This window comes from Otolemur garnettii, unplaced genomic scaffold (genome assembly GCF_000181295.1).
Source record: "Otolemur garnettii isolate 467f Iridium unplaced genomic scaffold, OtoGar3 scaffold00020, whole genome shotgun sequence".
NCBI lineage: Eukaryota > Metazoa > Chordata > Mammalia > Primates > Galagidae > Otolemur > Otolemur garnettii.
The window spans coordinates 18,046,040-18,056,542 of record NW_003852415.1 but is presented as its reverse complement, the minus strand read 5'-3'; positions in this window follow the sequence as shown (position 1 = coordinate 18,056,542).

Genomic DNA, 10,503 nt, shown 5'->3' with positions numbered 1-10,503 from the left:
ACAGGCTAGAGGACTGCATGGATAGTCCACTGCAATGGACAGTAAGGCAGGCTAGAGGAGTGCATCCATAGTCCACTGCAGTGGACAGTAAGACAAGCTAGAGGAGTGCATGGACAGTCCACTGCAATGGACAGTAAGGCAGGCTAGAGGAGTGCATGGACAGTCCACTGCCGTGGACAGTAAGACAGGCTAGAGGAGTGCATCGACAGTCCACTGCCGTGAACAGTGAGACAGGCTAGAGGAGTGCATGGACAGTCCACTGCAGTGGATTGCTGCCAGTGGGTTATGACTGGATCCTCCCAACTTCCATGAGAAGCAAAGAATTCCAAATTTTTATTTGGAATCTGAATTTTCAAAAACATTCGCTCAAATGTTTTTTACCCGTGAGGGCCTAAAAAAAGTATGTTAGCAACAATTTTTAAGAGTGCTATTTGTCCTCATTTTATCCAACTCAGGGTACCAGAATCTAAGTGTAATAACTGTAATCTGCCTAGACTGGTTAAGGATTATATTTTCTGGCTTGGCGCCTGTGGCTCAAGCGGCTAAGGCGCCAGCCACATACACCTAAGGTGGCGGGTTCGAATCCCCAGCCCGGGCCCGCCAAACAACAATGATGGCTGCAACCAAAAAATGGCCAGGCATTGTGGCGGGCACCTGTGGTCCCAGCTACTTGGGAGGCTGAGGCAGGAGACTTGCTTGAGCCCAGGAGTTGGAGGTTGCTGTGAACGTGATGCCATGGCACTCTACCCAGGGGAATAGCTTGAGGCTCTGTCTCAAAAAAAAAAAAAAAAAAAGGATTATATTTTCCTCAAATCTGATAATGAGAGTTAGGTATCCATTTTAGCTTTAATTAGTATTGGGCACAAATTTTGAAATGATTTTAAAAATTTTTACATGTACCTTTATAGCGTTAACTTCTAGTTTAACACTTAGAACCAATTCGTTGAGTTTGGATGCCAGATACCTAAAAAATGACAGGCAGCTAGACAAAGATGTGGTACCACCATACCTGCCCATGGAAATAGCAAGTACAGTGCTCTGGGGTGGGTCAGCAGCTTCTTATCTGTGAGAACAGAGAAGGCTGAGACTAACGGATAGTGAACAAAAAATGAAATTGGGAAATTATGTTTTATTACCTCAAGCAATCTAGCTCCACTTTCTAGAATATTCCCAAGCCTATTTTAATCTTATAAAATATTTATCTACTTTTTCTACCAAAGAGCAATCTGTGGCACTGTCCGCCTTCCATAGCTCAAAAAACTGGCTTAACCCAGGCCCAGTGGCAGGTGACTAGTCTGAGGTACTTGGAAGGCTGAGGCAAGAGGACCGCTTGAAGCCAGGAGTTTGAGGCTGCAGTGCACTTTTAATTGCTCCTGAAAATAGCGACTTGCACTCCAGTCAGGGAAACAAGTAAGTCTCTAAAATATTTATTGAATTTTAAAAAAATTACTGTAAAAACTTTGGGAGGCTGAGGCAGGAAGGTCACTTGGTCTCAGGAGTCTGAGAGCAGCCTGAGCAAGAGTGAGACCCAGTCTCTACTAAAAATAGAAAAATTAATGGGACACTGTGGCAGCCACTTGTGGTGCCAGCCACTTAGGAGCTGAGGCAGGAGGATCACTTGAACCAAGAGCTTGAGGTTCCTGTAAGCTAGGCTGATGCCATGGCACAGTAGCCTCGGTAACAGTGAGGCTCTGTCAAAAGAAATAACTGTAAAAACCTGGCAGAATTTTTAACTCTGAAGACTTTAAATATCTTTGATTAGAATTTTAGGCAAGATTCCTACCGCCACTTACATATATTTGTTTTCCTTTTTCTGTTAAAGCTATGCGATTTTTAATCACTATTAGACAACTCTCTGTTTTGAAATCTTAGCATCATGTTTTTGTTGTCAATCCACATCATCAGTTGTGATTAACATCTGGGTATCTCCCAGTTATAGTCCTTTTGTCTTTCTCAGCCAATTTTAGTTGAGGAAGTCATCATATGTAATAAGCATGTGCAATAACATCTTAGCAGTTCACTTGACCTTCAAGCTCTCTCTCTGTTCTTCCCAGAGTTGCTTAACCCTATCTTTTAAATTATTTTTGTTTTTCCCTTATGGTCTTGCTCTGTCTCCCAGGGTGCCTCAAATACCTGAGTTCAAGCGTTCCTCCCACTTTAGCTTCCTAGAGCTAGGACCATAGACAGGCACTACCATGTCAGCATCTGTGAAAATGATTTTTTAAAGGGTTCTCAGGAAGAAACAAAGTGTACAGGGGAGTAAGAAAGTGGGACAAGAAAAGGAGAGAAGCCAAGCAAAGGTATAATATTTGAGGCCTGGTGCTGTGGCTCATGCTTGTAATCCTAGGACTCAGGGAGGCCAAGGCAGGTGGATTGCCTAAGCTCACAGGTTTGAGACCAGCCTAAGCCAGAGTGAGACCCCTAAAAATAGCTGGGCATTGTGGCAGGTGCCTGTAGTCCCAGTTACTCAGCAGACTGAGGCAAGAGAATCAATCACTTGAGCCCAAGGTTGCTGCGTGCGATTGCATCACAGTGCTCTACCAGAGGTGACACAGTGAGACTTTGTCTCAAAAAAACATAAAAAATGCCAAACAACAATGACGGCTGTAACCAAAAAAATAGCTGGGTGTTGTGGCAGGCGACTATGGTCCCAGCTACTTGGGAGGCAGAGGCAGGAGACTCGCTTGAGCCCAGGAGTTGGATGTTGCTGTGAGCTGTGATGCCACAGCACTCTACCCAGGGGGACAGCTTGAGGCTCTGTCTCAAAAAAATAAAAAATAAAAAATAAATGGTATAATATTCAGCAAAGCTTCAATCTTGCCAATGAGTCTGGAGGCAGTATATTCACATCTTAGAGTTGTCACAAACAGGGCAGGTGAGCTGCATCATTTAAACTCCCACTGGGAATACAGGTATTGTGTGCTCCGGCAGCCTGAAGGCATTTGTCTGACAAAGAGGTGCTGGTAAGCACAAAAATGCAAAAGGATAAGGAGATACAAGAAGGTCACAGACATCTATGCCAGGCATCCAAACAAAAAGTGCAGTTCACTTACTATATATGAAGGAAAGAACAGACTCTGGGCAACAATTATCAGACACTTCCAGATGAGACAACAGAAGAGAGCTAACATTTTTGGAAGATGACAAGTAAATGCAGGAATGAGCAGAACTAGGAAGCTGAATACTAAGTGTTAAAGAGAAGTATGCCCAGGAGTACACAGGAAACGAAAGCAACAACTGTTTTGGAAGGTGGAGGTGAGATGTGGACTGATGAGGTTTTGTTAAAAGTCTGTGAAAGGAACAGCAGATGATTCCCTACAGAGGAGGCATCAGTAAAAATTATTTTAAATTATTTGTAGAATGGGCAGTGCCTGTGCTCAGTGGGTAGGGCACTGGCCTCATATACCAAGGGTAGTGGGTTCGAACCCGGACCTGACCAAACTGCAACAAAAAATAGCTGGGCGTTGTGGTGGGCGCCAGTAGTCCCAGCTACTTGGGAGGCTGAAGCAAGAGAATCACCTAAGCCCAGGAGTTGGAGGTTGCTGTGAGCTGTGCCTTACAGCACTCTACTGAGGGCAACAAAGTGAGACCCTGTCTCAAAAATAATAATAATAATAATAATAATTTGTAAACTGATTTTTGAAAGGGCTCACTAAGTGCATAGCATAATGAAACAAAAACAAATCCATATCAAAGGACAATGAAATTTGTGAAACAAAATTTCAGAGCATCAGAGATAGAGAATATCCAACAAGCTTCCAGAAAAAAAAAACCAGCCCAGAGAATAATCAGAAGAAAATAGAGCAGGAAAACGCAGGGCCTTGGTTAGAGAGGACTGAGTCTAAACCTATTGATAAAATTCTTGATGTTTTATTAAAAACCAAATTAGGAGCATGGTTTGCAATTCTGTTGGCAAGTTTTAGAAAGATTAGTGATTCCAAAGTAACAAATTGTGCAAATTTTTAAAAATGGGCTCTATTAAGAAAACAAAAAGTTGATGTTTGGAGAACACTTAGAGATCTAAAACTAGACCTGCCATTTGATCCTACAATTCCTCTACTAGGTATATATCCAGAAGACCAAAAAACACAATGCTTATTGCAGCCCGATTCATCATTGGTAAGTTATGGAAGAAGCCCAAGTACCCATCGACTCATGAATGAATTAATAAATTGTGGTATTTGCCCCCACCATGGAATATTATGCAGCCTTAAAGAAAGATGGAGACTTTACTTCCTTCATGTTTACATGGATGGAGCTGGAAGATAAAAGTATCCGATGTACTCAGCCCTACTATGAAACCAATTTATAGCTTTCCTATGAAAGCTATAACCCAATTATAGCCCAAGAAGAAGGGGAAAGAGGAGAGAAAGGGGAGGGGAGAGGGGAGGATGGGTAGTAATTGGTAGGACCACACCTATGGTGCATCTTACAACTGTACATGTGAAATTTACTAGGTGTAGAGTATAAATGCCTAAATATAATAACTAAGAAAATGGAGTGAAGGCTATGTTAACCAGTTTGATGAAAATATTTCAAATTGTATATAAAATCAGCACATTGTACCCCATTATTACATTAATGTACACAGCTATGATTTACTTTAAAAAAAAAAAACAAAACTAATAAGGGGTAGAAGCTCCTGGGTCAAAAATTGCTTACTTGTTGCAGTGAGGTACCAGCGGGAAATAAACTTCTTAGCTTTGCCCCCACCCTCACTCCCAGGATAACAGTGGTGTTGAGAGTCAGAAGTTAGTGTTATAAATCAGTGGATCTCAAATATTCACACACATCAGAATCAACTGAGGGGCTTCCTAAAACAGATTGCCGGGCCTCACTTCCAGATTTCTGATTTAGAAGGTCTGGAGTGAAATCTGGAGTTTTTTAGAGCATACAAGTTCCCAGGTGATGCTAATGCTGCTGATGTGGGGTCCACACTTGGAAATCTTGTATTGTGAGGAAAACACGAACCGAGCTAGTTAGTCTAGACCGAGTTCTGATTTCATTAGTTTTAAAAGTGCTCCACGTGTTCCCAATGTGAAGCTAGGCCGACAAGCCACTCTTAGCCTACATGAGACAATCATCTTGCATTTTCAAAATATTTTTAAGATTATATATGTTTCTGATAGCCTATCTAATTGCTTTCCCTGTAGGTTCAAACTTCTAGGTAAACTTGTGGTTCAGATGACATTTGCTAGAAAAGACTGAAAAACAGCCCCCATCATTGGGCAGCTCATTACATGCAGGATGCGGTCTCCCAACACTGCATTGGGTGCTGGAGAACACAAAGATGGAGACCCGCTGCAAACTGGGTGTATGCGATAGAACACAAAGATTAATTATTAAATTATCCGTTTTAACAATGAAAAAAGAGAAAAAGTTGAAAAATCTACAAAATATAATGTTTGTTGACTCAGCAGCAATGAACAAGATGTGTGTAGTCATATAAAGTAAACACTGATTACTGACTTTACCAAGGACCATGAAATCACTACAGGGTATCCCGAAAGTCACAACTATTTTAAATACTTTACAGAACTAAAAAATTTTACAAAATATTCTCCATGTGTTGGCCACTTCTTTGTAAAACTTTGTAATGATTATTAAATAAAAGTACATTTGGTTACAATTTCCCATTTTTCCCATGTATGGCAACTTAGGGCAACTTTCAGGACAACTTGCATAAATAAATCCATTTGGATAGTTTTCTAAGAACAAAGGATCTGTTTTCCCCTAAGAGTTTTAATCCCACTGCTTACATAACAGAAACCAGCTAGCAACTGACAATATATGTATATATATTTTGTCTTGCTGGGTTTTTTCTGTTTCTATCTCTTGAGGTTTCAAAATTCTAGGTTCAGAATTTTAGCTGGGCAGCCTAGATCCCACCACATGGAGCCACTGATGTCCATGGACTTGGTCTGATGTAACACATTTGATTGTTCTGGGTTGGTATTACTACTCATTGAGTGATGATAAAGAATGTGGTATCAGGCTCAGTGCCTGTAGCACAGTGGTTATGGTGCCAGCCACATACATTGAGGCTGGCGGGTTCATACCTAGTCTGGGCCAGCTAAACAACAACGAGAGCTGTAACAAAAAATAGCCAGGCATTGTGGGTGCCTGTAGTCCCAGCTACTTGGGAGGCTGAGGCAAGAGAATCGCTTAAGCCCAAGAGTTTGAGATTGCTGTGAGCTTGTTATGCCACGGCACTCTACTGAGGGCAACAAAGTGAGGCTCTGTCTCTCTAAAAAAAAAAAAACCCAAAATGAGAATATGGTATCAGCTACAGTGATACTTGGCAGGAAAAGGAAGGGAGGGGCATCTTCAGTTAAAATGTTACCAAACTTGCATGTCTTTTAACTATTTATTAAATATTTCAAACATATGCAAAGGTAAGACTATGCATATGCCATATATATATGGAACTACCCATGTTCCACAATTATTAACTCCTGACAATTCTTTTTTTTTGAGACAGAGTCTCAAGCTGTCGCCCTGGGTAGAGTGCTGTGCTGTCACAGCTCACAGCAACCTCCAACTTTTGGGCTTAGGTGATTCTCTTGCCTCAGCCTCCCGAGTACCTGGGACTACAGATGCCTGCCACAACGCTTGGTTATTATTATTATTTTTTTTATTGCAGTTTGGCTGGGGCCAGGTTTGAACCCGCCACCCTCGGTATGTGGGGCCAGCACCCTACATACTGAGCCACAGGCACCACCTCTGACAATTCTTATATTACCTACCCTGTCTCCCATTGTTTCAACATATATCAAAGATATCACGTTATTCAACACGATACTTTATGTCTCTTGGGCCATAGTCCATTTTATAGAAAGAAATCCCCCATAAGGAACTTCTGGGACATGGCTTTCATGTTAATTACTTAATAAATTATGTAAAGGCACACATTTGTATTTGCTTCACTAATTGAAGTATCTTTGTGTCATGAATTTACAGAAATGGGACTCCAGAGAACTTACACCTATAGGAAGTATGAGCTCAATTTACAATAGCTAACCTTTTCACCATCATTTAGTAACCCAAATAGGTGCTAAATTCATGCCATTCCCATCCCATTCTGAGTAAAACCCAGAGTCCTCACAATGACATACTATCCCTCTATGATCTTCCCCCTTCATACCCTTACTTCTGGGTTCTCCTTGCTTACAACTCTTCCCAGTCCATTCTGCTTTAGCCATCCTTGCCGTCCTGCTAATCCTCTGACTCAGTGGTTCTCAACCTTCCTAATGCCTCCTAATGCTGTGACCCTTTAATACAGTTCCTCATGTTGTGGTGACCCCCAACCATAAAATTATTTTCGTTGCTACTTCATAACTGTAATTTTGCTACTGTCATGAATCGTAATGTAAATATCTGATATGCAGGATGTATTTTCATTGTTACAAAGGGGTCGCGACCCACAAGTCGAGAACTGCTGCTCTAACTGCAAAGGATTCTCCTGCCTCAGGGCCTTTGCATCAGCAGTTTCTTTCTGCCTGGACTGGTTTTTCCCCATATACCCATGTCTCACTCTTATTTCCTTCAAGTCTCTGTTCAAAGGTCACCTTATCAGTGAGGGCTTCCCTAACCACTCTCTATAACATTATTAAATACAAGTACTCCCTCTTTCCACATCCTTCCCATATTATCCCTGTATTTTCCCCATAGCAGTCTTCACTACCTATCTTAAATTTCTTACATTTTATTTATTATCTGTACCTTCTCAGTAGAATGCAAGCTTTAGGAGATCAGGGTGGGACTCTATTTATATTTTCTCCCTGGCTATATCTCCAGTGCCTAGAATAATTGTAGATACATCAATAAGTCGGTGATGGGGGGAGCAAAGAAAAGTTGCTGATCATCAGTATGCTACATTTTTTTAGACAGTGTCTTGTTCTGTCACTCCAAATACAGTGTAGTGGCATCATCATAGCTCACTGCAATCTGAAATTCCTGAGCTTAAGCGATCCTCTTGCTTCAGTCTCCCAAGTAGCTGGAACAATAGGCACACACACCTGATTCATTGTTCTACTTTTAGTAGAGATAAAGTCTGGCTCTTGTCAGACTGGTCTCAAACTCCCCAACTCAAGCAGTCCTCCTGCATAGGCCTCCCAGTGTGCCAGGAGTATAGGTGTGAGCCACCAGACTGGCTGAGTAAGCCACATGTTAAAACTTTACAAACACCTAAATAGAAATCACCATCTACTGGGCACTGTTTCAAGCACTTAAAAATACTAACTCATTTAATCCTCTTAACAATCCCATCTAGTGAGCACTATTATTACCATTCTCCAACTTACTAATAAGAAACTTATGTAAAAGGTTAAGTAATCCACCAAGGTCATATAGCTAATTATAGATCCAGGCAGTCAGGTCTTATAGTCTATACATCTAATCTCTGGGCTGTCTTTTTATTTTCTTTTAAACTTTTTTAGAGGTAGGGTCTCGCTATGTTGCCTAGTGGATTCAAACCCCTGGGCTCAAGAGATCTTCCCACTTCAGTCCCCTAATTAGGCGGGATTACAGGCATGCCCCACCATACCCAGCCGATATCTTTTACATAAATACAGGGACAGCATTTAATAAGCACATCTAAAATGAGATGTACATTTTCTTTTAAAATCATTCAGATCGGTGGCTGGGTATAGTGGCTCATGCCTGCAATCCTAGCACTCTGGGAGGCAGAGGCTGGTGGATTGCTTGAGCTGGGGAGTTGGTGATCAGCCTACACCAAGAGAGAGATCCTGCTCTACTGAAATACTATCCAGGACTAGAGGCTATTGCCCATAGTTCCAGCTACTCAGGAGGCTAAGTTAAGAGGATTGCTCAAGCCCAAAAGTTTGAGGCTGCTGTGAGCTATGACGCTGTGGGACTTAACCCAGGGCAACAGGCATCTGTGAAACAAACCAATAGGCTCGGGCCCGTTGGTGTTGGCCACATTGGTGTTGGACTGACAGGTTTGAACCTGGCTTGGGCTAGCTAAACAAAATGACAACTGCAACAGAAAAATAGCCAGCATCTGTGAAACAAACCAATAGGCTCGGCCCGTTGGTGTTGGCCACATTGGTGTTGGACTGGCGGGTTTGAACCCCGCTTGGGCTAGCTAAACAAAATGACAACTGCAACAGAAAAATAGCCAGGTATTGGGGCTGGTCTGTCTGTAGTTCCAGCTACTTGGGAGGCTGAGGCAAAAGAATTTCTTAAGCTCCAAGAGTTTGAGATTGCTGTGAGCTGTGATACGAGAGCACTCTGCCAAGGATGACATAGTGAGACTGTCTCAAAACAAACAAACAAACCAACCAATAAGTAAAAGCATTCAGCTTTCGGGGAAAGCTACCATTGCCGATGGCATCAGATTCCAGATAGTGGAGGTACTCCCAATGTTCCGTTAGAAAAGTGCAATCTGTGAAACCCCTCCTGTGAATAAAATCAAAGACGGTATCAATAAATGTAGTGCAATGCTTTAAAAAACTGCAGACCTATCATATCCTTAACAAAACAAAAAAATCTTCTAGTCTTCCTGGCCAGGGGCTGTGCGCTGCACCAAGTACTTCAAAGTCACGGGACAGCCTCTCTTTTAGGAAGAAAAGCAAGGAAGGCAGGTGTGTTACAACTGCAGTGCTTCATAACTGAGGACCGTGGGAGGGTGGGCACTTGCACTGCTAGCACAACGAAAGTGCTTTACGTTCGAACAGGACTTCTCTACTAAATTGCCATGCCGTCCTTTAATGAGTCGTTTTAAAAGAGGCTGTCTTTTAACTTCATAGGTGGATCAGCTGCACAGTACAATATTCTGTGTACAATTCACAGTACAATATTCACAATATACTGTGAATAAAGCTCACAGTATATTAAAGGTCGGGGTTTACATTGTGAGCTGTAAAGCCACAGAGGAAATTTCTACCACACAAGGAAAGTGTGATTTCTGCTTGGACACTTGAATTTGCAATTCATCCTTTATATCTTTGTACAGTCAATTTTTTTTTCAGTTTTTGGCTGGGGGCTGGGTTTGAACCCACCACCTCCAGCATATGGGGCTGGCGCCGCCCTGTATACTCAATTCTTACCATAGTAGGCACTAAGCGGCCATTCAGAGGTTGGCTTACGGTAACCTTTGGTAAGTTATTTGAAGCCGCTTCCTGCGCAGTGGAACGACCCGCCAAGTCTCCTCGCACCGCTGGGTATAGTTTGAATTAAAACACTCGACTTCAACAACACAATGAGGGTCTGCAGGATTCCCTGGCCACGCCGGGTATGGGGGGTCACCCATCAAGGGTCGGTGGCGACACCGGTGATTCTCCCGGCTACGCCTCCCTTGGCCAAAGCCGACGGGCTACGTGGAGGTTGACCTTGCCCCGGGCTGAAGACAGCCGGCCCGGCCAGCTCGCAGGCGGTCCTCCGCAATCCCACTCTCCCTTGCGCCAAGGACACGTCTGGCGGCTTCGCAGAGCCCTTCTACGCCACCGCGGCGCCTCTCTATGGTCCGCTGCCGCGTTCAGG